General features: G+C 46.2%; 1 pseudogene; it reads left to right on the plus strand.

Moving 5' to 3' along the window:
* The first annotated feature begins 9,553 nt into the window (after window positions 1–9,553).
* On the plus strand, window positions 9,554–26,769 carry LOC125943342 (uncharacterized; annotated as a pseudogene).
* Window positions 26,770–27,741: the final 972 nt, after the last annotated feature.

Genomic DNA, 27,741 nt, shown 5'->3' on the forward strand with positions numbered 1-27,741 from the left:
TAAAGCGACAATGACACAGGTTAACTTTATTATGGAGCCGTATACTTTCTAACATGCGTAATAATTAATGGTAGCCATGTTTGTGTTATTTTGCAGGATGTGTCAAGAAGTGTGTTTAAGTGTCTACGCATTTTCTCAGACACCCTGTGTGATGTATCACCTGCACACTCAGCATGCCATGAGTAAACATTATTGTCCAAATTAACGAAGATTTTTGTTCGTAAGTGCTATTTGCCAGTGGATGGCCGTGTTCGCTAATATTATGTCCCGCATCAGAATTGGATGTAACAATTCTAGCGTAAGAAGTTTTCGTCAATACGGGCCCAGTTCCGTCTTCTTACGGCTGTGTATACGTTCACAAAGTGTCGTGGGTTAACAACGTGCCGTGCCTCGTGCAGGGTTACAGGGGCCAGGAAGACAACAGGCCGAGGCCGTACAGCTTCGGCTACGTCGCTCAGGGAGTGGACGGGTCCAGCTCTCGCCAGGAGGTGGGCGACGGCAGCGGCAGCGTCCAGGGAGAGTACACCCTGAGCACGGCCGAAGGCGGCCAGCGGAAGGTCAAGTACACGGCCGACGCGGGAGGCTTCCGCGCCGTCGTCGACACCAACGAGCCGGGCACGCAGAGCGAGAGCCCCGCCGACGTGGCCCTGCGGTCGTCCTCGCCGCCGGCCTACCTGCTCGCCTCCAAGTACGGTGCTGCCGGGTCGTACGCCGGGGTCAGACCGCGAGCAGTGTACGGAGGCGCCGGCGGGCTGTACGGAGCGGGTGCTGCCGGATACGGGGGTGCCGGCCTTCACGGAGGTCTGGGCCGAGGTGTCGGGGTGCTCGGAAAGCACGGCGGTGGCTGGCACTAGTGAACCCACCGTCGGCCTCTATACATATCCTTGTCTTTGGCACGGGAGCCCCACTACGCCACTTCCGCTATGTCATAGTCCTCCTCTTCTCCATGGTTTCGGTGTCTCGCCGTCCGCTTGCCACTGGGGTCAGAGCTAGAAGCCCCGCTCGCTGGATGCTGCGGCTGCTCAAGGTGTTGGTGACAGATGGGTGATGTACTCTGTTGTGCTGCGTGTTTAGAAAATAAACGTTCAATTGTTAGAAACAAGATAATTTACGTCGTCTTGGTGCATTTAATTGCTGAACAAAGAGTTCCGAGTGGTGATGCAGCAGACAGTGTTTGCTAGTTCCACGACGTTTGCAGTCAGCGCTGCTGTGGTAGCTCTCAACAGTTCCAGCTTGTGTTGACATATAGGACATCCAACTTAGAAGAAAAGAAGCACTCTGACATGAAGTCAAATGTCACATGCTTTCACAGAACACGACATATCGGGAGCAAAATTAATCTTCTCGTGACCCCGCGCCAAGTGCCCACACTCACAGCCACAACGTTGCTCCTTGCAACGCCGAGCAGCCCCGTGCAGTGACTAGACATCTAGTATTAAAATTAACTCCTGTTATCATACCTACCCAACGTACGCAAGCTCGAGGGAGGGCGAAGTAGTTAAACGTCAGGCAGAGCCATATATACGCTTTGACGTCAGGCACAGGTACTTCACTTCCTGACGATGCTATAAAAAACTACATTGATATCAGATCCAACAAACAGAGGTGTTAAGTACGTGGCAAATATCCCAACAGTCTGTCTACTTGAAGTCGAGAGCTGATGAAACCTCGTCTGGTATATCAAGAAGGACCATGACTAAAACAAAACAGACGCCGACCAAGGTGAAAAATTGTTTGAAACTTGATGTTTCGGCCCCAACGTGGGAGCCTTGCTCATAATGAATCTTTCTGACCATTGTGAACAAGGCTTCCGTGTGCGGGCGGAAACGTCAAGTTCTAAATAATTTTTCACCTTGGTCGGCATCTGTCTTGTTTTTCTCCAGACTACATACTTACTGGGGGTGTCCAAGAGCCACTGTATTCTCCCAACATTAAAATTGTTCCACCCTCCCTGCCCTAGAGGGGACCTGCACCACTACACCACAGGAACTGCTCCCAACATTCTCCATGCAGTGCGAGACTTTCCCACGCTTCCACTTTCTCGGTCAACATATCTATATGGATTTGTACCACTCGTTGCATATTACGTACGCATTCGCAGTGCTGTTGTAAACACGAAAGTCCTGAAATTTAGTCTCCCCAAGGACGGTTAACAGAAACTGACTTATTTTGTAAACGTAGGCTTTAAATCAGTGGCGTAGTCAGGAGTTTTTTTTTTCAGAAGAAAGGGGGTGGGGAGGCGGATATTGTCGCACGTAATTTATTGCCAGATGTACCGTGGTACACAGAAATTTCGGGGGGGGGGGGGGGGGGAGCGGTGCCCGGTGTGCCCGGAGTTCTCAAAGATCGCTAGGTCGAGTTGCTTATCCGTTTTAACTTGTCCTGAGCAGATGGTCTCCAACTCTCATGACGTCAAACGGAGCTACCGCAGGAATTATAAGCGATTTTACTAGTCTTCGCAGGCGGGGCGCCATGAAATCGCTAAACCCTCCGCATCCTCATTCACATTTGGGTTCTTCCACGCCAAATGTCGCAGACACTGTGCTCGACAATCTGCGATTTCTTTTAAAAATATCATAAACAGTCACTTCATCCCAGTGCTTGTCCATGGTAAATTATGTTTGGTAGAAAAAAAATAATTTTCCGTCTATAACGGCAGTCTGATTATCACTTAGAACTACGAAAGTTGAGCAAGTTGGTAGGAATTCAAGCTACTGAAGGCAGGCGAGCAAACAAGCAGATACAACTGTAGAAACTAAAAGCGTATGGGTAGTCCTTTTGGTTCCTACACTTGCCTCCGTGTTTGTGACCAAAACCACTGTTGCGAAGAAAAATCGGCAAAAAAATGCAGTACCTTGCGAAGCGCTTTCATGATTTCCTAGTAGCGAGAAAAGGCATCCCTCTTGCACAGTCAGGCTTATTAGTGTCCGTTAGTTTGTTTTGCGGTGTGCTTAGTGATCTAAGCACTGCGGTGAATGCGATACATTTTTTTTTCTTACAAAAACCTGCACGCTTTACAAAACCAATCAGGCCACTTTTTTTCAATTCGAAAGTAAGTCATACAATTGCAAAAAAAAATATACTTCGATGCACAACTAGTTTTGAAGTAAAAGAGGTCTTAACGTTCAAAAACGTGCGAAAGCCTTATGCTCAGGTCGGTGCCAACGCTTCAGCGATGCGGTTTAAGTAAAAATATAAAATTGCGCACATTGGTTAGCTAATGCAAAGAAGCTATATGTCTACACAATTACAATTAATCAGAGTACTTCTTTTTCTAAAGGAGAAAAAATAAATCGTGTTATGCGTTCGCCAAATCCTCAGGCACTAGGGCGCGCAAGTGCGCTTCACTGCTCGGTACGCTCTGCGCGGCCGCGCGCGACAAGGAAGCACGTTTTGTTGCATTCTTCCCGCGTTTTGGGCATCAAAACAAGCGTGGTGGCCGGCACTAGATTTCGGAAGTGTACATTCGGCGGTTTACTGTTGCTCGAAGCAGCCAAATAATAATTGTCACTATAATATGTTACTGCGGGTGATACTGTCGAGAGTTTCCAGTTATGTTTTCCTGCCTCACTCTCACGCCGCAAGTACCGTCCTCACCTCGCCTGACGTTGAAAATTTTGACCGCCTTCCCTCACCCTCACGGTGAAAAGGCTGAAATCCTTCTCTTACCTTCCGTTTACTACAGTTTCGAATTAACCAATTGCTCTACCCGCGATCTTAAAGTTTACAACACTGATTGTCTAGTGCCATATTCCTATTGTCAAAGCGTGCCACACTGTTTTACTTTTAGGCGCTTGACCTAAGGTCGGCAAAATAAACGGAGCTCCCATTCACAAACTATATTTTTTGCTTGGAGCTCCCTCGGACCCTCCAAAATTCTACTCCGCCGGGTTCCCTCGGACTCATTCAGTCAGACTCAGAAGGGTGTTCTTGGCCCACAGATCTCACGAACTCACACTTTTCTTGAATTGAACATATCACTGACAAAAATACCTTCATACCAGGCTAGTATACATATATGGAGTGCATGCAGAGGGATTACAAACGCTAATAATTTAGAAAAGAGTATGCACGAGAGTCGTTAATATACAAGAAATTTCCTTATTTCTTGTTCATCACAATGTCTTGCGAGAACTGAACAAGTGTGACGCTCGACCTTGGTAGTGCTGGATTTATGTGCAGAATGGATATTTAAAGAATATGCAAATTCTTATTTGTTTTTGCATGCGTGCGTGCGGTGAACACACGCCTTTGATTTTTGGCGCATGTGAATTTTTGGCAGTTGGGGATAAATAACGGTCCTTTTTTCCTAGCACTGTGCTAAATATCGTGGGGCGACATCATAGGAGGCTAGCTGCTCGGCGTCATGCTCCCTGCTATATGTAAGTACATGCCGCGTCCGTCAAGGCACCAAGTGTGCGGGCGAGAGCTACATCGGCGACGTTCAATCGAACTACGATTCACGAGAGCAATAATGAAAGTACGCCTCACCTCGTACTTCCCGAAGGTTGCGCTGGACACTGGGCATTTGGAATGGCCGGTCGCTCCACAGAGGCAGCTGCAGTAGTACCACTCATCAAGCGTAGTTTAACAGCACGACCAGCGAATGAGCAGTCACGTCGCGCTGAACGGCAGCCACCACTGCTTCCGCACGAAGGCTCGAGCGCCCAAGCAAAACAGGGGAGAGTTCGAACGAACGCTGAACGGGAATGGTAGGTGCGCTGACGAAACATAATGAACTGGAGAAACTCTGACAGCTTTGAACTTGCTCACTTCTCGCAACAACGCAGCCCACAGCGCGCATTGTATGGACCTTGGCGGCAAGAGACAGAGGGGATTGCTTACACGGCATGCTCGCCCGGATGTTTCGCACTTTGCACGATCCTTCCCCCCACTTCCCTGGCAAGTAGAGCAGATACATAGAAAGGGGGGAGGGTTTTGTCGGAATTCAGGAATATATATTAAGCAACTACGTATTAATCTATTCAACTATTCTGCTGTGCTTATTCTTGAGACTCAGTGCAACAGCTCTGCGTTGTGGAGGTTGAGTTAAACACTTAAGCTGAATGTTTCCTGTAAATAAAGTCGCTCGACTGTCGTTTCCATGCGCGAGCTTAAGAATAAAACAATCAAGTTTTGGTTGTACTGGAGACGAGCTCTAGCTCTATTACTGACATGTCTTTTCTTCATCTTGATGTTTCCTTTACTTCATATGTCAACAAACGCTATCAGTGCGCGAAAATCCTCAAACTCAATTTTTTGTCAATTTAATTAGAGCAAGAAAAGGTGAATTCCAGAGTGTTTACTTCAGATAAAGGATTGCCCTGACCGGTGGTGATCAGTGAAAAAAAAATAATCTCTAAGTGACGCTAAGAAGTCGCCTTCCGTCCTCCCGCTGTCGTAGGCTTTCAGTGGCTACATCTAGCTTTGAATAGGTTTAGGTACAGCTAACATCAACAGTCATTATTGACTTCAGTCAGTTAAAATTGGACTTCGATGTACATCTGCGCTAGAGAGACTTCCTACCAGCGCACTTCAAAACTTTAGACTTCAATCCCATCACACATGAATCACCTTTTCCTTATTTAACCTCACAAAAAAATTTAATTTAACCTCACATCGTCACCGCACCGTCCCTTGCACCAACCTCACAACGTCCGCCTTCCTCACCCTCACTTCACCACGTGAGGGTGAGGAAGGCCCACGTAAGGTTGTCCATGTCTCGTTGCCTGTGCCATCCCCGTCTCGTGGACTTGAATACCTTTTTGTGGCGGACCCTAGCACATGCAGTTAACTATGGTGGAATGCAGTAGTCAGAACTGGAGGCAACCTTCAGGGTAAACTTGCGCTGAAATTTTGAAGAGTTATTATTATTATTATCATTTTTCAAACATGTTCTATGCCACCAAAAGATCTTTGAGATTGATGAAGTATAATCCTATTTGTCCATGATAACCTCTGCCGACTGCCCCTGGTTGCCAAACACTTCGGTGCCGCCAAATCCGTGATATTGTCACGGTAAATACATTAAAGTAATTGAAGTCACCTTCATATAGTGGCACAAACAATATAAAACGTTTTCTTGTCTTTTGTATTTTGACGACGTGCCATCTGAATACTTGATAGCGAATTTTCATCCCGGTATAGCTAGGTTGCTTCTACATTTGAGGACTTAGCTTGAAAAACACCCACTACGGCTGTTTTGTGTTCGAGAATGTCCGAAATTGCGATAACCCATTCTGTACAGAGGCCAGTTAAGCGCATTTACGATGCAATGTCAAGGGCACTGCGGACACTCAATCTATGAATTGTCTTGTTTTTTTTTTCCTTCGCCATAAACAAAAAGTACAGCAATGAAAATTTCAGAACCACATTTTATTTGCATTAGCTAACAAATGCGCTCAATTTTATATTTTTACTTGAACCACATCAATAAAACATTTGCGCCTGAAGTTGAGGCATTTCGCATATTTTTCGGTGTTATGACCTCTTTTTGCTTCAAAATTACTGGTCGATCGAGGTAAAAGAATTTGTTTTCTTAGTTTTATTACCTTATAATTAAAAACGATGGTGGGATGGGCTCTGTTAGGTCACTCTAACTCTGTAAAGCACGAAGATTTGTGTGAGAGAAAAAAAAAAGAATGAAACCAGAAAACCCTCGCGTTCATCTTAGTGCTTCCCCTTTAATCACTCCGTAAAAGGAAACTATAAGTGAATTTTCTCGCTGCTAGGAAATCACGAAAAAACTCCTTTTTAAGGTACTGTATTTTTGTCAATTTTCTTCGCAACAGTGGTTTTTCGTTCTTGCCGCCATAATCAAACCACAGTTATGGCACGTACACACTAGCGGCAAAACGCGTGCGGTGCGCCGGCGGCGGCAAAACGCAGCTGCGGCAGGGCGGCCACACCAACCGGCAGCGCGCCACTGCAGCAGTCACGTGACAGCATAGACTCCTCCCCCCTTCTCGAACTATCCGTCAGCTCCGCCCGGGAGGCGACTTTACAATTGTTGGTAGGTACAGCGGGGGGCGTGGCACTGTGGGTAACTTGACTTCCGCTTAACGCGTGTTGTCATGGCAATCGTGGAGCTCCTAGGTGCCCAGGGACATAATCGCATAGGGACTTTTCAGGCACTGGTCTGCGCGGGCGCGTGGGCTGCTAGTTACTGAGCGTGGCTCTCTTATCTCCGGGACCGGGCGCAGGGACCTTGCCAAGCGCAGCTCCTAGGTGCCTAGGGAGCGAATCGTTTAGGGTGCGTTGGCGCTGTAATTGTCTTTCCGCCAATAAACACTGAACACACTGCCTGCCATTGCACGGTCATAGAATAAAGCGCGATCGGCGTGGACCAGACCAGAAGAGACGGTATTTGGAGGGACCGCCAGTCGTTTGTCCGCAGGCGCGAGGACAAGTGGGTGCAAGAGAGAAAATTGTGTCCGCTCTTGCCCAAGCGGATACTGCTCGCGTTTGTGCCCCCGTGCCGCGGCGGAAGCCGCGGTGCCGTGCGCCGACGCGAAGCGACGGTCGTTGGGGTGTTGCGGAGCGCAGCGTAGCAACATCCCAACTTCAAATAAAAAATACTGCTCCAGTTAGGTAGACTGCTCCCTCCCTGATAGTGATATTATATTTGGATCATCGAAACAGTGATGCGTTTATTTAGGAATGCCATCGTTTCTCTCTCGCACCCGCTTGTCCTCGCGCCTGCGTCTTAGTTTCTATTCTCAGTTTTGCCATTTATCTGAGCCCACCGCTGTGAGTATTCCAAACAAAACTTGTGTTCGCTTGTGTGTGAACTACTTCTGAAATTGTACTGGGACACAAAGAATACGGAGCCAGATTAGCCTACTTCTTTATCTGAAGAAAACAATTAAGCCAGGAAAGTTCATATACCAATGATATCTCGCAACTGCCAACGATAATGACGGGTTGCTTTGTTTTTGATTTTTCTACTAACCTGCAATACGATCTGGAGACGTTAACAACCGCAACGCTAACGTACTTGTTGTGTAGGAATCCTAGCCTTGCACCGAACACGGCGCATCGCGACTCATCGCGCCTAACAGCACAGCCGCTTCACTTCCGAAAAAAACACAGAAATATTGAAATGTTTCGTTCGTAACACATAGCGCTGTTGCTTTTCTGCCTATTTGCACGAATGAAGTTCAGTCAACGGGCCTGTCCTCTAGAAATGTGTATTCCTCAACCACGGGCACCTGCGCCGCGCTTTCGCCTCCTAGCTCACAGCCCGCAGCAATGGCCCGCAGTGCGCTAGCGCCATCTGCCGCGTAAAGTGGGAAACCAAGCTTTAACTAGCCGCGCTGGCAGCCTCCATTCCTACTGCCACATCTTCCGATCTTAGAAGCCATATGCCGCGGTTGTGCCTATCGCTCGACTTTACCGATAGGTGGCGCTGACATCTAGAAGCCAGTGCTTAAACTGTAAAAGGGAAGCATCCCATTTGATCAATGAGAAGATTAGAAGAAAGGGGGCCCAATGGTTGTCAGAAGTAAACAAAAAGGATAGAAAAGCAGCGAATAAATTTTGTAAACATCTCAACTCTTGAGTAATAAAACTAGCCTAGAGCAGATCTCGAGGTTTATATTTACAGCTCAAGGTATTCGGCTAGAAGGAGATGAGGCAATGGAACATATAAGAACAATGATGACAGAAAAATTTAAAGAACGAAACGTAGCATGTGCTCAACCAGATGAGGATAGACCGGTTAGCGCAGTGGCTCCACTTGCACAAAGCGAGTGGGAAAGGGCAGAGAAGAGGGTTCCTAGTAGCACGTCGACAGGTCCTGATGGCATCCCAATTATGTTAATAAAGACATTGGGCCCAAAATCTAAGAAAGTATTAAGAGAGGTAGTGAGCAAAATGATAATGGACGGTAAAGCCCCCGACGGGTGGAGACTAAGCAGGATGAGCATGGTATATAAGGGAAAGAGGGACAAAGCCGACATAAACAACTACCGCCTAATAACAGTGACGTCAGTGGTTTACAGGGTGCTGATGCAGATTATAAAGGACAGACTGCAGGCATGGATGGAGGGCGAGAAGGTGCTGGGGGAACTACAAAATGGGTTCCGGAAACAAAGGGGGTTAGAAGATAATCTGTTCTCATTGACGCAGTGTATTGAAATAGCAGAAAAGAAACACAGGCCCCTATGGCTGGCATTTTTGGATATCAAGGGAACCTATCACAGTGTAATCCAAAAGGATTTGTGGGACATACTTGACACTCTAGATGTGACTGATGGAGTAAGTAATCTTTTAAAAGATATCTATAAAAGTAACAAGAAGCTTATAAAATGGGAAAAAAGGTATCTGAGCCTATAGAACTACAGCAGGGGCTTAGGCAGGGGTGCCCTTTGTCACTTTGTTGTTCATGCTGTATTTACAAGGATTAGAGGCTAAATTACCAGGACTGATGTATGCGGATGACATTGTACTTATGGCTGACAACAAGGAAGACTTGCAGGGATTAATGGACATCTGTGGTAAAGAGGGAGACAGCTTATCATGTTTGAAGTTTGGTTAAGAAAAATCAGCAGTCATGATTTTTAATTATAATCAGGGCAGTGATCATAGGATACCGGAGGTTACGCTGGAGGTAGTGGATAAGTACAAATATATTGGAGTGTGGATAAACAATACAGCTGAGTACCTAACGGAACATGAAAAATATGTAACGGCTAAAGGTAGCAGAAATGCAGCTGTGATGAAAAATAGGGCACTGTGGAATTACAATAGGTACGAAGTGGTGAGAGGGATTTGGAAAGGGGTGATGGTCCCTATAGTTTAACTTTCGACAATGCGGTTCTGTGCATGAGATCAGATGCTCGAGCAAGGTTAGAAATTAAGCAGCGAGGGGAAGGTAGACTTGCTTTGGGAACACACGGAAATACACCAAATCATGGGGTACAGGGTGACATGGGATGGACGTCATTTGAGGGCAGGGAAGCTAGCAGCAAGATAGAATTTGAGGAGCGATAGAGAGAAATGGCGGAAAATCAGTGGGCAAGGAGAGTTTTCAGTTATTTGTACATGAGTAATGTTGACACAAAATGTAGGAAGCTGACCAGAAAATTGTCAATCAAATATCTGAACTGCAGGAGGGGTACAAATTAGGAAACAGCGGTTAAGAAAAAGGTTAAACAAACAGAGAGCGGTCTGTGGAAAACAGGGATGCAGACGAAATCAGCACGGGGAACATACAGAACTTTCAAGCAAGAAATTGCCAAAGAAAATATCTGTGATAATTCTAGGGGAAGCTCTTTGTTGTTTGAAGCCAGGACGTGAGTATTGCAGACTAAGATGTACCGAGTCAAGTACCAAGGTATGGACACGTTGTGCGGGTCGTGTGGAAAGGAAGAGGAAACGGCCGGACACCTCATACTTTTCTGTAATGGCCTTAACCCTACAGTGCAAAGCAACAGGGCTGATTTTTTCAAAGCATTTGCGTTTAGGGACAGTGGAGGCAAAATAGACATTAAGCGGGTAGAAATAACCAAACAGAGGTTATCTGATTAGTGGCTAAAATCAAGGCAAGGGGGAAATTTCTCTCTCGACAAAGTACAAAATATGTTAACAGTAGCGGCTATTACGAATATCACACACACACACACACACACACACACAGGAGAGGAGACGGCGGAGGAGAGAGTAGATAGCGGTACTTTTCCTATATAGGGACTTTTAGTGGTGCACGATTGAAGCGCGACTAAGTGATGGGGGGGGGGGGGGGGGGAACAGACACTGTTCAAGGGTGATTCCACGAGAGATCAACGCGGGTCCAAAAATGCATATTTTAGATTTCATTCAATATTTTATATTTTGTGCGCATATCACTCGGTAGTACGAAAGTAAACTTGCCTTCTTTGACAAATGGATACTTTAGGAGAAAAAAAATATCGAAATTCTTCAGGTTGCAGGCGCCATTTTCATGCACCGAGCATTCTCGCAAATTCACAACAATGTAAAATACAAAATATTACGGCTACAAAGAATGCATTTTCTTTTGTAAAACGTATACGTAAAGAAGAGTCAGCAAGCGTTGTTTGAGGCTTCTGTGCAAAACGGAAGTGTTTTAGAAAAAATTCTTAATTTGCTACACTTTTCGAAATTTTCTATATTTACGAATTTTTATCTACTAAACTAATACATGTAGCCTTTTGAAATTTGTTGGGATATGAGACCTTAACCTTAATTTTTAACGATTGTGCGGAATATTGTTGCTGTAGCACAAATTTCCATTTTTACAGTTTGCCTCAAATGTGAAGTTTTGACGAAAATGAACACTATTTAAAAATCAAAAGAAAAAAAACCATCGTTAATTTTTCTCAAAATTTTGTAAACAGCTGTCCACAGACACTGAAAAAAGAACATTAAAAACATATTTCATTATTTTGTTTTTAATGACAATATATGTGGAAGAAATGAGAGCTTCGCCGGGATGCAGCAAGGTGCTAAGAAATAGGGACATCGGGGTAAAAAGAACGTCCATTAGCCTCTGACTTGCCTAAACTTGGCCATGATTGCGACAAAATGGCAGTTTTTATAAACTAGTATTATGATTACAATGGTGGCGTGGAGCAGAGGTAGAATACCCGGCTTCAAATCTGAAGGTCGTAAGTTCGAATCCTACTCCAGTCCATCAAATTTTCAGGCATGGAGTGGTGCCTAACACCGGCAAGAAAAAAATATATATCGCCGAGAGCTAGTGGGGCTATACTATTTCAGGTGCAACCAAACTAGGAAGGCCCATAAAGCTTCATCAAAGTCACTCCCTCACCAGAACAGGAATTGGCCTCCCTGGTGCAGTATTCGGCCACTACCTCCCTCATGACTCCGACAGTTAACCCATGGCCCTCAGTTCCCAGTGGCTGAAGAGCACCTGACCAAGGCGGCGGTCAGACCTGCTACGCGGCAGAGGGTGCTAAGAATCTCTGGGTCAAGACAGGCCGCCAATGGAAACTGAACCTGGCAACGTTCAACACGCGCACCCTCTCGAGTGAGGCTAGCTTAGCAGGACTATTTGAAGAATTATCAGGCATTTCCTGGGATATTATTGGCCTTAGTGAGGTTAGAAGAACTGGTGAGGCTTACACAGTGCTGACTAACGGCCACGTCCTCAGCTACAGAGGTCTTCCAGATAAGAAAGAATCCGAGGTAGGATTTCTAGTGCATAACAACATAGCGGGCAACATTGATGAATTCTACAGCATAAATGAGAGGGTAGCAGTTGTAGTAATAAAGCTGAATAGGAGGTACAAAATGAAGGTAGTACAAGCCTATGCCCCAATCTCTAGTCACGATGATGAAGAAATAGAACAGTTTTATGAAGATGTTGAACTAGCAATGAGAAAGGTGCAAACTCAGTATACTTTAGTCATGGGCGACTTCAATGCAAAAGTGGGGAAAAAGCAGGTTGGTGAGCAAGCAATTGCCATCTACGGCATGGATTCTAGGAATGCAAGAGGAGAGATGTTAGTAGAATTCGCGGAAAGGAATAGGCTCCGAATAATGAATACCTTCTTCAGGAAGCGCAGCAACAGGAAGTGGACCTGGAAAAGCCCTAATGGAGAAACAAGGAATGAAATAAATTTCATACTCTCTGCCGATCCAAGCATAGTGCAGGATGTAGAAGTGTTAGGTAAGCTTAAGTGCAGTGACCATAGGTTAGTGAGGTCTCGGATTTCTCTCAATTTGAAGAGAGAGAGAGTGAAATTAGTCAAGAGGAAACAGGCCAACCTAGAGGCAGTAAGGGTAAAAGCAGACCAATTTAGGCTGGTGCTTGCAAACAAATATGCAGCTTTAGAACAGGAAGATGAAGACAACATAGAGACAATGAATGAAACCGTAACTAGGCTGATCTCAGAAGCAGCAAATGAAGTGGGAGGTAAGGCACCAAGGCAACCAGTAGGTAAGCTCTCCCAAGAAACAAAGGACCTAATAAAGAAACGACAGAAGATGAAAATGTCCAACTCAAGAGATCAGATAGAATTCGCTGAACTGTCAAAACTAATCAACAAGAAAAAAGTAAGGGATATTCGAAATTATAACGTGGGAAAGATTGAGGAAGCCGTAAAATATGGACGCAGCATTAAATCAGTAAGAAGAAAGCTTGGCATAGGACAAGGCAAGATGTATACACTGAAAGATAAGCATGGTAATATCATCAGCAATTTTGATGACATAGTAAAAGCAGCGGAAGAATTCTATACTGACCTGTACAGTGCCCAAAACAGCCAAGCTACTTTCATTCAAAATAATGATGAACCGGAAACGAGGATCCTTCTATAACTAGCGCTGAAGTTAGAAGGGCCTTGAAAGACATTACCAGGGGAAAAGCTGCTGGAGAAGATGGAATAACAGTAGATTTAATCAAAGATGGAGGAGATATCATGCTTGAAAAGCTTGCGGCCCTTTATACGCAATGCCTCACAACTTCATGTGTACCAGAGAGCTGGAAGAACGCCAACATTATACTAATCCATAAGAAGGGAGACGTTAAAGAACTGAAGAATTATAGACCCATTAGCTTGCTTTCAGTATTGTATAAAATATTCACCAAGATAATTTCCAATAGAATCAGGGCAACACTTGACTTCAGCCAACCAAGAGAACAGGCTGGCTTCAGGAAGGGATATTCTACGATGGATCATATCCATGTCATAAATCAGGTAATCGAGAAATCTGCGGAGTACAATCAACCTCTCTACATGGCTTTCATAGATTATGAAAAGGCATTTGATTCAGTAGAGATACCAGCAGTCATAGAGGCATTGCGTAATCAAGGAGTACAGGAGGCATACGTGAATATCTTAGCAAACATCTACAAGGATTCCACAGCTACCTTGGTTCTCCACAAGAAAAGTAGAAAGATACCTATCAAGAAAGGGGTCAGGCAAGAAGACACAATCTCTCCAATGCTATTCACTGCATGCTTAGAAGAAGTATTCAAGCTGTTAGACGGGGAAGGCTCAGGAGTGAGGATCAACGGCGAATATCTCAGCAACCTTCGGTTTGCAGATGACATTGTCCTATTCAGCAACAATGAAGACGAATTACAACAAATGATTGAGGACCTTAATCGAGAAAGTGTAAGAATTGGGTTGAAGATGAATATGCAGAAGACAAAGATAATGTTCAATAGCATGGCAAGGGAACAAGAATTCAGGATCGCCAGTCAGCCTCTAGAGTCTGTAAAGGAGTACGTTTATCTAGGTCAATTACTCACAGGGGACCCTGATCACGCGAAAGAAATTTACAGAAGAATAAAATTGGGTTGGAGTGCATACGGCAGGCATTACCAAATCCTGACTGGGAGCTTACCACTGTCGTTGAAAAGAAAAGTGTACAATCATTGCATTCTACCGGTGCTAACATATGGGGCAGAAACTATGGAGGTTAACAAAGAAGCTCGAGAACAAGTTAAGGACCGCACAAAGAGCGATGGAACGAAAAATCTTAGGACTAACGTTAAGAGACAGGAAGAGAGCGGTGTGGATCAGAGAACAAACGGGGATAGCCGATATTCTAGTTGACATTAAGCGGAAGAAATGGAGCTGGGCAGGCCGTGTAATGCGTAGGATGGATAACCGGTGGACCATTAGGGTTACAGAATGGATACCAAGAGAAGGGAAGCGCAGTCGAGGTCGGCAGAAAACCAGATGGGATGATGAAGTTAGGAAATTTGCAGGCGCAAGTTGGAATACGCTAGCGCAAGAAAGAGTAATTGGAGATCGCAGGGAGAGGCCTTCGTCCTGCAGTGGACATAAAATATAGGCTGATGATGATGATGATGACGATGATGATGATGATGATGATGATGATTACAAGCACGCAGTTCTCGAATGCCTAACTTTCTGACGTAAATTGTGATACTGGGGAATCATTCGTGCTCATATTTTGTTAGTGCTTTCAGATGATGCTCTTATGAAAATCGTCTTTTGAACGAGTTGGTAGAGTGTAGTAGAATGGGGAGTGGGTCCGTGGGAGGCGGTGGCAAACAGGTAGTAAAGCGAAATACGTTGAAAGTAACTGGCGGTGTGGCTGCCGCCTTAAGAGGAAGCTTTAGCTTGGGTGCTCCTATCTAAATACATGTAAAACGAGAATTCGTTTTTCTCGGCAACCACTGCACCACATTTGATGACGTTTGTTGCAGTTAAAAGAAAAGTGAAAGTCTAGTGGCTGTTGGTTGCGATTTTTTTATTTAAGTCGTCAACTGTTTAATAAAATTAACAAAATAGCAGAGCTTCAGAATATGAAACTATCAAATTTAGAACTCTAACTCAGCAATGAAACATGATATCACAATCTTGTAAACTGCACCGAATAGTAAATCTAAAGTGTACAAAATTGCTATATTGTACATGGATTTAAAATAGACTACTATTTTGTGTGTAGAACTTGTGCAAAATCCTTGTAAACAATGTAACAAATTCACGTAAGAAATAAATTGGCATATCAAATTTGTCTGCTTTGAATGTTCTAATAGATGCCGTTCACAGGTCTGTGATATCTTTTATATAGGTGCAGAGCTACGAATTTGTAAACTACGTGCTTCTATTTTTTTTTTCAAACTTAGCAATTCTTGAAAATTCTAGTTAAATAATGCAGGCCAGAAATCGACATTTCGCGTCCGACAGTCACTAGAATTTACCTTTCTCTCTCATGGGCAACAAACTTAAGTAAAATCGGCCTAATGGTTATCTGAGAAAATCGTTTCTGCGTTTTACATGTATTTGAATAGGCGGCATCGAAGTTGGGCCCGAACTAACGCTTCCTCTTAAGAGCAAGCTTTATTAGATTCGCTTCATTAGATCTGCGTCATCTGGCCCTCTGGATCAGTTGGTCTTATTGAAAATGTGGAAAGAGCCGCCATTACTGCAGCGCTTCGTAAATTGAGGACGCGTTCTCAGCACGCTATCATCCTTTCGGATTTGTCAGCGGTGCTCCAACAATTATCCCGTGCATTGTATGGCAGCAAGTTCGGCCGACAGTCATTGATGTTAGCTAAGGAGCTCAGCAATAGGCATTTCATTGTGAAGTTTCAGTGGATACCACCACATCTTGGACTTGCAGGCAATGAGGCAGCAGATTACATTAAGAGTGCCAATGAATCACCCCTTATATAAAGACTTCTCAGCACTTTGAATATCACCTCACCATCCAGGAGTGGTTTAAGGAATCCGTCACGCAGAAGCTATACGCTGTTTCATAGAGTAAGAACTAGTTCCGCGAACACCCCCCCCCCCCTCCCTGTTAACGCGGAACAGTTCATCTGTGCCTGCCAATACTTCAATAAAAACAGAAACGCTCTACTTGAGGCTTCGCACAGAAGACAATTTCCTTAAGAGGGTGTGGAACAGGTAATGTTTCCCAAAACACATAAGTTTCTGAGAGAGGAAGTGTCGCGCCTCTGTCCACCTGTTCAACGCCCTTTTTAAAGAGGCGGTAGAAGAGAGCAACCTGCTGGTACTATCTGCCAGCTAAATCAGCCCTAACCAACACCACCGCCCCCTCCCCCCCCCCCCCACCACTGTATCTTAGGTTATACTGTATAATGGCATTTCCGACGGAGCCATGGCGAGTACGACATTTTTAGAGACTTTTACCTGCCGTAAATTTTGTTACTAGTTCACCGTTAAATCTGAAATTATCTGCGCTGCAAGCTACGCACACTTGTTAGATAAAATGAGCCATGTCAAGGTTGCTCTGTTGACGTATCTTTACTCACATTCAAGAGAATTAGTATTGTACTAAACGGTATTTTATGCATAAGTATTAATCATAAGGGTAAAGTTACCCTTGTGTCGCAATCCTGGCCAATTTAGGCAAGTCAGAGGCTAATGGACGTTCTTTTTACCCCGATGTCCCTATTTCTTAGCACCTTGCTGCATCCCGGCCGAAGCTCTCATTTCTTCCACATATATTGTCATTAAAAACAAAATAATGAAAGATGTTTTTAATGTTCTTTTTTCAGTGTCTGTGGACAGCTGTTTACAAAATTTTGAGAAAAATTAACGATGGTTTTTTTTCTTTTGATTTTTAAATAGTGTTCATTTTCGTCAAAACTTCACATTTGAGGCAAACTGTAAAAATGGAAATTTGTGCTACAGCAACAATATTCCGCACAATCGTTAAAAATTAAGGTTAAGGTCTCATATCCCAACAAACTTCAAAAGGCTACATGTATTAGTTTAGTAGATAAAAATTCGTAAATATAGAAAATTTCGAAAAGTGTAGCAAATTAAGAATTTTTTCTAAAGCACTTCCGTTTTGCACAGAAGCCTCAAACAACGCTTGCTGACTCTTCTTTACGTATACGTTTTACACAAGAAAATGCATCCTTTGTAGCCGTAATATTTCACATTGTTGTGAATTTGCGAGAATGCCCGGTGCATGAAAATGGTGCCTGCAACCTGAAGAATTTGGATTTTTTTTCTCCTAAAGTATTCATTTGTCAAAGAAGGCAAGTTCACTTTCGTGCTACCAAGTGATATGCGCACAAAATATAAAATATTGAATGAAATCTAAAATATGAATTTTGGACCCGCGTTGATCTCTCGTGGAATCACCCTGAAACTAGGACACTCATGGGAAAAAAATGTTCGAAAGTTTTTTATCAGAATACTGCCATATGAGGAAATATTCCGTTAATTTTGCAAATGTTAATTTTGTTCCTATTTCACAATTTATTAGTTCGTTCTTGGTGACCTCTACCAACCAGTGAATCTGGCGCAAGACTTGGCCATACTGTGCAAACCAGCAGAACGTGGCGGTTTCATCCGAGTTTTTTTTTTGTATTTCCTTGCGTGTTTGTTCAAAGTGTGGCGTGCACTTCACTTCAAGTTTTGCGTGGCCTAGCGCACGGCATTCATTGGCGAAAGGTGTGAGTGCCGGTTTTTACAGCGTAAGCTGTTATGAGCTCACTCCAATAGCCGTTTCTGGTCGCGATGATGCCGCCGCCGCTGCCCCGTAGCCGCTATCGCGGGAAATGCGAAAAAAAGTACCCGGTCCCCGCCGGTATCGAACCCCGGCCCACTGCGTGGGAGTCGGATACTTTACCACTGAGCTACGTAAGCGCTTCTCAGGTAAAAGAAACATTCCCTTTTCACGCGCCCTGCGCCTCTGCGCCTGCGCGACGACCCAAGCCTCCGCCAGTATGGTGGCGACATCTAGTTAACGTGCCTGCAACTGCCGCGTGCGACGAGATGCGATTCAGACGCGATGCGATTCAGACGAAACGCGCAATCAACGCTATCCCGATGTTAGATGTGCGCCACGTATTCTGGGTACCTCTTCGGTACACGTTATGGCGTCTCCTCGCAAGGTACGAACCGCTGCTGAAGAAGCGAATCGTAGAGCTACGTGCGCGGCCAGAACCAGGCATCATCGGGCTCAGAGAGCATTACAAGCCACAGCTCGCCGTCGACGCCGGGCGGACAGTTCAGATCGTTCTCGTCAAAATCGAGGCGAAGACACTTTGCCGCGAAAGCCTTGTTGTGCCTGGTGCCGAAATTGGAGCTACTCTTCCGCCGCTCAACCAGCTTACGCTGTGACTGTGCTGCCTGTGCCGCGCAGGTCTGTGACTTTTTCTTATCGTGCAAGTTCCCGCTACGGCATCCGACGCGCTGTGTCTCGTCGTGACGATAAAGGCGGCACGCTCCGCGAAGAAACGTCGCGCTGTGTTCGTTCACTCCGTAACGCAGGCTCTGTGTGTCCGACGGGAAGCAAAATTAGTAAGTCAAAGGTTTTCTAAATGACGATGTGTAGCAATGTTGTCTTGTCTGATAACTATTGGATATGAACACATGGGCCGGTATTTTGTAGCTATGCCTTTCCGATGCTAATGCCTTTTCGTGCTTTTCGCACTTTGTTAGGGGTCGGAGCGACGGTCCGCTCACGTTATCAACGGGATCAGCCGGCCGTGAGCGGTGGATGATCAGACTAGTGTAGAATAAAGCATAAGGCATCGCTACAAAATAGCGGCCATGGTGTCACACGGAATTGCGAATGATTCTGCTAAAAGGTTTCGCATGTTGCTATACATTACGACTGTGTGCTGGCCATAGTACTTTTCATCCATTGAAATAAGTTTTGTTTGGTCAATTATATTGATTGCATTATTCTAGATGAATAAAAGTGAAGTTTGCTTGTAACCTCTGTGTTACTGTCATTTATTTCCATCCTATTCGCTCATCTTCCTAAGGAACTTATTGGAGCAATTGCCGTCAATAATAGTCTAATTATGATGACATTAAGACATACACCACTCCTATAGTTTAATGATACGCTTCAGCTGAGGCGAGTCGCAAGCTCGACTCAGCCTCAAAAGAAAAATAACTTCTGGAGTTGCAGTCGAAATGCCGGACGCTGAAGAAATTCAAACATTCGCGCCAAGCAGCCTAAGATCTTGATGTCACTGCCATTTCCGGTTGTGACGTCACTTTTTATTTTTTGCTTGCTGTTAGTTGTCTCCCCAATACGTAGATGGCGATGGTTGCAACGAGCCGCCATTTTCTTGACATCTGGGCTTCCATGGAAGCTACGCTACCAGTTTACATATACCTTGCACACACGCACGCACACACACACGCACGCTTTCTAGAAATATTTGAGAGAATAGGCCGGGGCCCCCCAAGCGCTTCGGGGCGGCAAGAAGATAACGTCACCCCCATTGCGCAGGCGTCCGTCACAAAATGCTTTTGGGTTTAGCATCGGGTACGCTATTCCTCAATATATAACGCGCCACCACAATTAAACTTGCCCCATATACAGGGGCGCTACTCCCTTTGTCATTGTTTAACGAGTGGTACTCACTCTTGCCGACGTTCTGGGGATGAAGCCCTTTCTTTGAAGGTTAGCGATACAAGGCTGGCGGATAAACAAATTTCTGTATCCTCGAGGAAAGCCGTACATCCCGAAGTGCCGGTAACACGTTCGGACAGTTGCAGCAGCGGTCCGCGAACTTGGCCTCGCAGATTTATTCTATTCCTTAACATGCCAGTCACTATTTTTGCAGCCAACTATTGCACATGTCTTCAATCCACATGATTAAATCTAGCATGATTGGAGCACAGTGTGTTAGCGAAAACTCAGTTGAATTTCCGACAGCTGATCGCACAGAAGCAAGGTAGAAGCGGTAATGGTTTCGTATTCGTGCGCGGTCGCTGAGGAGAGGCATGGCGCGCCGCCGTGAGCGCCATCTCGTTTCTCTAACGCAAACTGCTCCGCGAAAAGGGTCAATATTTTTTTCTTTCCAGCGCGCTCCGACTGCCATTCTCGGGCCTGAGCGACGAAAGTGCTGTACGCACAAATGGATCAAACGTGTTATGGACAAGAACTTCGTTGTGATGGCATGCTGCTGCGCCTTAAGTTGCCGCAACCGACAAGGCGAGGGCAAAAGGCTATTTTTGTTTACCATCCGGCGTGCGCAAACGCTTGCTGCACACTTGATATTTGCGCCGTCTCGCATCGTCGCGTTGCTACTTCCAAAACGGTATTATTAAGACCAGTTACTGACTGACGAAGCAAAATCGCGCCTCAAAAACGTCTCCGCAGGGCGCGATCGAAGTTCTCCTCGGATTTCCTCTGGTAGCGCGTTAGGTGTCGTCTGCCACGGCAGGCCCGACGCAGGCGGCGCCACTGTCGATATCGCGCCTCGATCGCGCTGGTCGCGCTGAGCGCGATAGTGGAACGGAGGAGGAGGGAAGTGGATGGCGCTACTTTTTATATATAGGGGTTTTAAGGGTGCCTCGATGCCAGCGCCGCGGCGCTGGGCATCGAGGCACCCTAACAGAGCTCGACCGCTGGCGCCACGTTGCGCCGCTCGCGCGTACCATGTTTCTAGCCGCCGCCGTTGGAACGGAGGAGGCGTTGACGGAGAACACGCTGGGCTGGTGGTGACTAGCCTGCTGTTAGGGGATCGGTGGTATTCCTAAATAAACGCATCACTGTTTTGATTATCCAAATGTAATCTTACTATCAGGGAGGTAGATAGATAGATAAACTTTAATTCAAAGATAGTTTTGTCTTGCCCCAATGGGGCATCGCTAATGGTCGGGGCCCCTAGTCCAGGGCTCCGCTGGCTCTTGCCATCTTCTCTGCTCTCTGGATCAGCTTGAGCTGGTCGTCGAGGGCCGAGCTGGACAGCAGTGCCTCCCATTGCTCCCTCGTGGTGTTCGTGTCATGGTGTTCTATGTTGTTGTGTTGTATGTTGTTCTATGTTCTATCAGGGAGGGAGCAGTGTACGTTACTGGAGCAGTATTTTTTATTTGGGGTGTTGCTACGCTGCGCTCCGCAACACCCCAACGACCGCCGCTTCGCGTCGGCGCCCGGCACCACGGCTTCCGCCGTGGCACCGGGGTTCAACCGACCACGCTGGCAAGCAGAGAGGGAAAAAAGAAAGGAAAAGCGTGATATTAAGAAAAAAATTCTAGCCAGGGCGGGATTCGAACCCGCGCACGCACTATTCTGAAGCCAGCGCCGTAACCACTCCGGCATCCAGCGACGCTTCCAGGGCTTGCATTCATACGAACCATATGATTGCGTTCGAGCGCCCTCGGCGAAAGGAACCACCTAGAAACGCGGTACGCGCGAGTGGCGCAGCGTGGCGCCAGCGGTCGAGAGCTGTACGTGGGCGCCATGGAGGTAAAAAATAGGGCGCAAATGGAAATACGCCGCCGGGTGCATGCCGCCGATGCCACCGCGCTGTCCGTCGAACCGGAAGCTGCAGACGGGTGCACAATTCCCTGCGATTGCTCGTTTTACGGGTCACCTATTGCGCCTGCACGGCCTTCTTCGGTGGCATTAAGTCCAGTCTGTGGTGGAGAATTTGTTCTTCCGGCAGAGGCCGGTCGTCCAATTGGTTGAACGCGTTGTTAAGAGAATGTCTCTGCGCACTGTACTGCGGGCAGTCGCACAAAATATATACAATCGATTCTTCCTTGCCGCAGTGGTCACAGGCTGCGCTGTTGGCCATTCCTATATATGCGGAACGCATAGGCGTTGATAAACGCAACGCCCAACCATAATCGGCATAAAAGGGTTGCGTCTCCTCGGCGAAGCCTTGGTGGTACTCGAAGGCGTAGGGTTGGGTCCAGAGAGTATATAAGCGAGCATGCTTGAAGTGCGATTCATTCCATTGTGACCTTGTGGGCAGGCGCGGATCCAGGGGGGATGTCCGGATGTCCTGATTTCCTGTCCCCCTCAGATTTCTGCATCGCCCCTCGCTGACAGGGCAATGAGCTTGTCGCTAAAAAATACGGCCACCAGCATTCTTCAAAGGTATTTTTCGCAATTTCCAATGGTAGAAGTCATGTAGAAGTAAAGCTAGCTCGCTCACAAGCATAGCTGTTTTCCGTAGGGGCGTTGTGTCGCTAAGTTGCCTTAGTTAATTTTTCTTATGCATCTTGGACCTCCTGGCGCTGGCCGTGATTTCCTCGTCCCGTCCGCGGCGTCGCGCGAACGAGAGGACGTCCCTTTTGTGAAGTACGCCGATGTCGCGCGAGCGCCTTCGCGCCTGATTAACTTAGTTCCGCCTTGGGAGTTTATATTTAAGTTTTATGTTGTCTTCTGTCAGAGTGCCCCAGTGCCATCGGTTGCCTCTTACCGTTACCTGAAAAAGCCAGGGGTGTAGCGTAGCGCGTTCACGCCGGATAAAAAGCTAACAAATTGGAGAGGCGTCGGTAGCAGCAGCGTGAATACAGACAACGTGAACACAGACAGCGAACACAGACAGCGAGAGCGGGACCATGCAAAAGCGGAGAATGCGTCGAAAGACCAGAGTCCGAGGAAGAACGTCGCCTGCAGTCGCGCACGGCGGAGAAACTTCAGGAGGACCGTCTTGCCGCGCCTCCGCTCGGGAGCAACATGCAACACATCAGCCCGCGCTTTCCTTTGAGCACACTACAAAACCATTCAAGCAGAGGCGCGCAGGGCCGGACCAAGCTGAGACCACGCCGTCTTTCTTTGCGTTTTATGTTGTCTCCAGTCAGAGTGTCCCAGTGTGCAGTCTAATGTTGATCAACTTAAGCAGTAAATATAGATCAACCTAATATGTGCCCCTGTCCTCCGTAGTTCGCCTATCTGCCCTTCAATGCAGCGTAGCGATTGCCCGGAATTTTGCGCTACAATGTCACAGAAGAAGATATCGACATTTTTTTCTCATGTGTCCAAGCGTTTGTTTGAAGACACTGGAGCCAGCAAAGGTAAATATGCGTACAAAAAAAAACCGTATAACTACGCTCTTTGTTTTACGGGTTTTCTTTTGCTTAATTCTTTTTGTACTGCGCCCATAGAACATCTTTAGCCCCGCTATCGATGGTTTGAAACGCCGCTTTCGAGACCTACCGCGCCGCTCCTAGATACACTGCGCTATCGGACGTGAATTAGAACGAGAACTATTGACCCTTTTCGCGAAGAAGTTTGTTTTAGAGAAACGAGCAGTTTGTTCTAGAGAAACGAGACGGCGCTTTAGGCGTACGTCGCATCAGCGACCGCGCACGAATACGAAACCATTACCGATCCTACCTTGTTTCTGTGCGATGAGCTGTCGGAAATGTAACTGAGTTTTCGCTAACGCACTGTGCTCCATCAGGCTGGATTGAATCATGTGGAATGAAGATGTATGTAGTAGTTGACTGCAAAAACAGTTACTGGCATATTAAGGAATGTAATGAATATGTGAGGCCAAGCTCGCGGACCGCGGCTGGGACTGTCCGTACCGTGTTTCGGGCACTTCGAGATGTACGGCTTTCGAGGATGCAGAAACTTCAGCCCCGGTACGTCGTCAAGAGTGAGTACCACTCTTTAAACAATGCTAAAGGGAGTACATAGCTCCGCTTCCTGTCATAGTAGGGTTCGCGCAGAATACCTACACACATCCGCGTCAACTGCGCGGGAAACTTACGCCCACTCTTTCGCGAACGTGTCAAGAATAAGTGAATGGGCACACACTTGAATGTATGCGCACTATGCGTTGAATATATGCGTCGAGTTGAAGGGCAACTGTGGCGCTGTGGATCAGGAGGCTAATTTCAGCGTCCTGGAAACGTCCTGGAAATGGCGGCAGCACGCTCGCAGCGCGCTTGCGCACCTTCTATGCGTCGCCGCGTGGGTTCAGTGATTCATTCCACATCGCTATCGGTCCAACTAGGCTAAGAATGCGTTCAAAATACATTCTTAGAAATTTCAGAGCATCCCCCATAATTTTTTATGACATACATCACGTTAATAAAGCTTATATGCTGGATAAGTGCATTCAAATTGCTTTTTGTTTATGTATTACATAAAATATTGAGTGCAGTAGTTCTTTCAAAAAAAAATCAAGCTTAACCTACAAAAAACAGCGATTTTCCCCATGGTAGAGAAAAAGTAAAGGTAAGCCCACGCCAATGTATATGTAAAAAAAAATCAAAGACAAGTTCCCGTTCTACATTTTGAATTTTACTTGTCTTCTGTCGTAGTAATGGGGAGGCCTCTGTGTCGTGTACTAAACAGCGTCACTGGTCATCTACCTTTAAAGAGTGGAATGGCTCAATTTTTAGCGCACTTCAAAGCGGATAACTTTTTTTTGGAAAACGTAAGCATATTTTCAACTTGTTGCCTCTGCCTTTTGCCTATAGCCTGTATGCTTTGTTTGCAAACCTAATGTCGTCTACACAACGTATCCTATTCCCTAATAAACAAGAAAGGAAAGGAAAATGAAAAAGAAAAAGGCATCTTGTAAATGATACATTCTACTTTCCACAAAAAGATACTGTTTGTTCACATACCACAAGGCATATAGTTTTAAAACGCAAGGCGTATGTACACTCGTATCAACTGCATTCTTTCTGTTTATTTACGTAGCTGTCGCTCAGGTGAAAATGTCTTTATTTCCATTCAACACTGCTGCAGTGAATACTTCCCGAGGCCCATCCAGTGCCTCCCAATCATTTCGCGGACAAGGCACAGCGGTGCGCCCATCTGCTGCGAATGGAGAGCTACCTCCACAGCTATGCATACGGGACCTCGGTTACATTGTCGATGGTACACTCAGCTTAAAGGCGATGTCGGACGACGAGAAGATACAATTCCTAAGGGACCCATTTGTACCGTCGACGGGCATGCAGCTGCTGACCCAAACTGTTAAAAAAGGCGATAAAGGTCATCAGAAGAGGCTTACCTTCCAGAGAAGCTGGTTAGAGAGGCACCGTTGGCTCGTCTATACAGCAAGCACTTAAATGGCGGATTGTGCAAGTTCTGCATCTTGTTCCCTCCAAAGACAGAGCGCTCGTCCTACAGCTCTAACGTATTTGTAAGGACACCTATGACAAAACTGTCCAAGGCATGTGGAAAAGAAGGATCCCTTCACTCCCATGAGTCGAGTGTGGGTCATAAGGATGCAATGCTACAGGCAAGCACCTTCACTGCAGCAGTGGAGAACCCTATGAAAATGGTTCCTGCTGTACTGTCTAAGCAAAGCCAGGAGTTGTACGAGAAAAACTTGCGCATTCTTAAGAGCATTATTGAAGTTGTTCTACTCTGTGCCAAACAGTCCATCAGTCTCCGAGGTCATCGAGATGACTCCGCAAGTGATTCAACAAACAGATGAAATGTCTTGGCAATTTTGAACCTGCTTGCAAGTCATGATCCTCTATTTAAACAGCATCTGCAAGACGCACCACGCAACGCGACAATGACCTCTAAAACTACTCAAAATGAAGTCATTAGGATCACTAAGGACTTTAATTCAAGAAAAAATTGCATTGCAGATTCGACGCGGTCAACGGGTGTTTTCTATCATGGCGGATGAGGTCACAGAACCTTATTCAAATCGCGAGTTTCTTGCTGTGTGTTTACGATTTGTTGATTCCGCACAGGAAATTCAGGAGGTTCCTTTTGATGTTGCCGAACTTCAGCGAACGACTGGAGAGTCAATTGCCCACGCAATAGTGAACTCGTTGTCCAAACAGCAGCTGGATGTCAAGTCGGTTAGAGGGACAGTCATACGATGGCGCTTCGTCAATGTCATCAGCGCGGGTCGGTACTCAGGGGCGCATCCGAGAATTATCTCCTTTGGCCCTTTACGTACACTGCCACTCTCATCGTCTCAACTTGTCGGTGGCTGCTGCTTGCAAGCTCCCTAGCATCAGAGCTGTTCTTGACACTGTAAACGAGGTGTTTGTCTTTTTTGATGCCTCACCGAAACGAACAGCTTTCTTGGAGTTCGTTATTTCACAGTCAGGTAGCGAAATAACAAGCAGGAGGCTGAAGGGCCTCTGCAAGACCAGATGGATTGAACGGCATACTGCACTGGAAAATTTCCAGTTGCTATACGTGTCAATTATGAACGGCCTTGGCGCAGTGGCAACGCCAGAAGCATACGGCATTGACAAAAGTGTTTGGCAGTTCGACGCAAGTTCCGTCACAAAAGCTTCAGGTTTGTCTAGCAGGTTACGAGCGTCCGACATGATTGTGCCCTTCATAATACTCAGGAACGTTTTGGAATTTCTCCGCCCCATAGCTGCGAAGCTTCAAAAACGAGACGGGGACATTGTTGAAGCCTACAACATGATAGACAAGACCATCGACCGTATGAAACACGTGCGCGAGCAAATCGAGTCCGAGTACGACGACTGGTTTCAGACTGCGGAAAAGCTTGCTTTGTCTGTGGACACAGTTATCACGAAGCCTCGGCTTATAGGGTTTCAGCGCAACCGGGCGAATGCTCCAGCGGCAGACGCGCGCGAGTACTACCGCCTGCTGTCCCTTTTCTAGACCATGTTATTCAAGAAATGGACAGTCGTTTCCCAAAGAGCGATCGAGTTGGTCTTGCCCTGTTCCAGCTTTTACCGCCTGCTGTTACCTCAGTTGACCTGGAAAAACTGAGAAATGGTTTGTTGTTCTGGGAAATAGACCTCCCGGCTCCATGTTCTCTCAAGATGGAGCTGAGAGAGTGGCGCAACTTTTGGTCCCGAGAGGGCGGCGCAGTGGAACACAACATATCTAACTTGATTAAGTCCACTGACGAAGACGTATTTCCCAACATAAAGTCATTGTTACGAATTGGAGGAACCTTACCATGCACAAGCGTCGAGGCAGAGAGGAGTTTTTCTGCTTTGCGCTGGACGATGACCTACACAAGATCAACGATGACCGATGAGCGTCTGGCAGGACTCCTTTTGATTAGTGTGCATCGAGCGATGAACAATAATGAAGATGAAGTGTCAGAAAGGTTCGTTTTGAAAAACCGGCGCAAAATGTTCCTTAACTGTTTGCTTTACGATGAAAACTGAAAGGTTGCCCGGTTTTACAGCAAAGCTGTTTCTGAAGCGTTCCGTGGATTTTTCAACTCCGTAAGCAAGAACTGAGCTCCCTCTCTTTATCGTCGTTCCAACCGCTTGCGTGTCTAGTTTCCTGTTGCTCTCTCGGGGTGGCGGCACCGTCGTGCGTTTTGTTCCCCGTAAGCAAGAAATGTGTGTGTGCTCGATTGTGTACCGCCGATCAAGACCACGGATCAAGAATGAATGTGTGTGTGCACGCGCGTTTGTGTGTGCCTTTCGTCGCGATTACCGCCGCCACTCAAGACAAAAAATGTGTTCGTACCTTTCATAAAAATTATGTGTCATCTCTGTGTCGTGTGCTAAACAGCTTCTCTGGTCATCCACCTTCACAGAGGGGAATGGCTCATGATTTTTTTGCTTCACGCGAGTTCTAGCCAGTTTTACACAAAAAACTTCATACCATTTT

The sequence above is a fragment of the Dermacentor silvarum genome, chromosome 1, assembly GCF_013339745.2.
Source record: "Dermacentor silvarum isolate Dsil-2018 chromosome 1, BIME_Dsil_1.4, whole genome shotgun sequence".
In the NCBI taxonomy this organism is placed as follows: Eukaryota; Metazoa; Arthropoda; class Arachnida; order Ixodida; family Ixodidae; genus Dermacentor; species Dermacentor silvarum.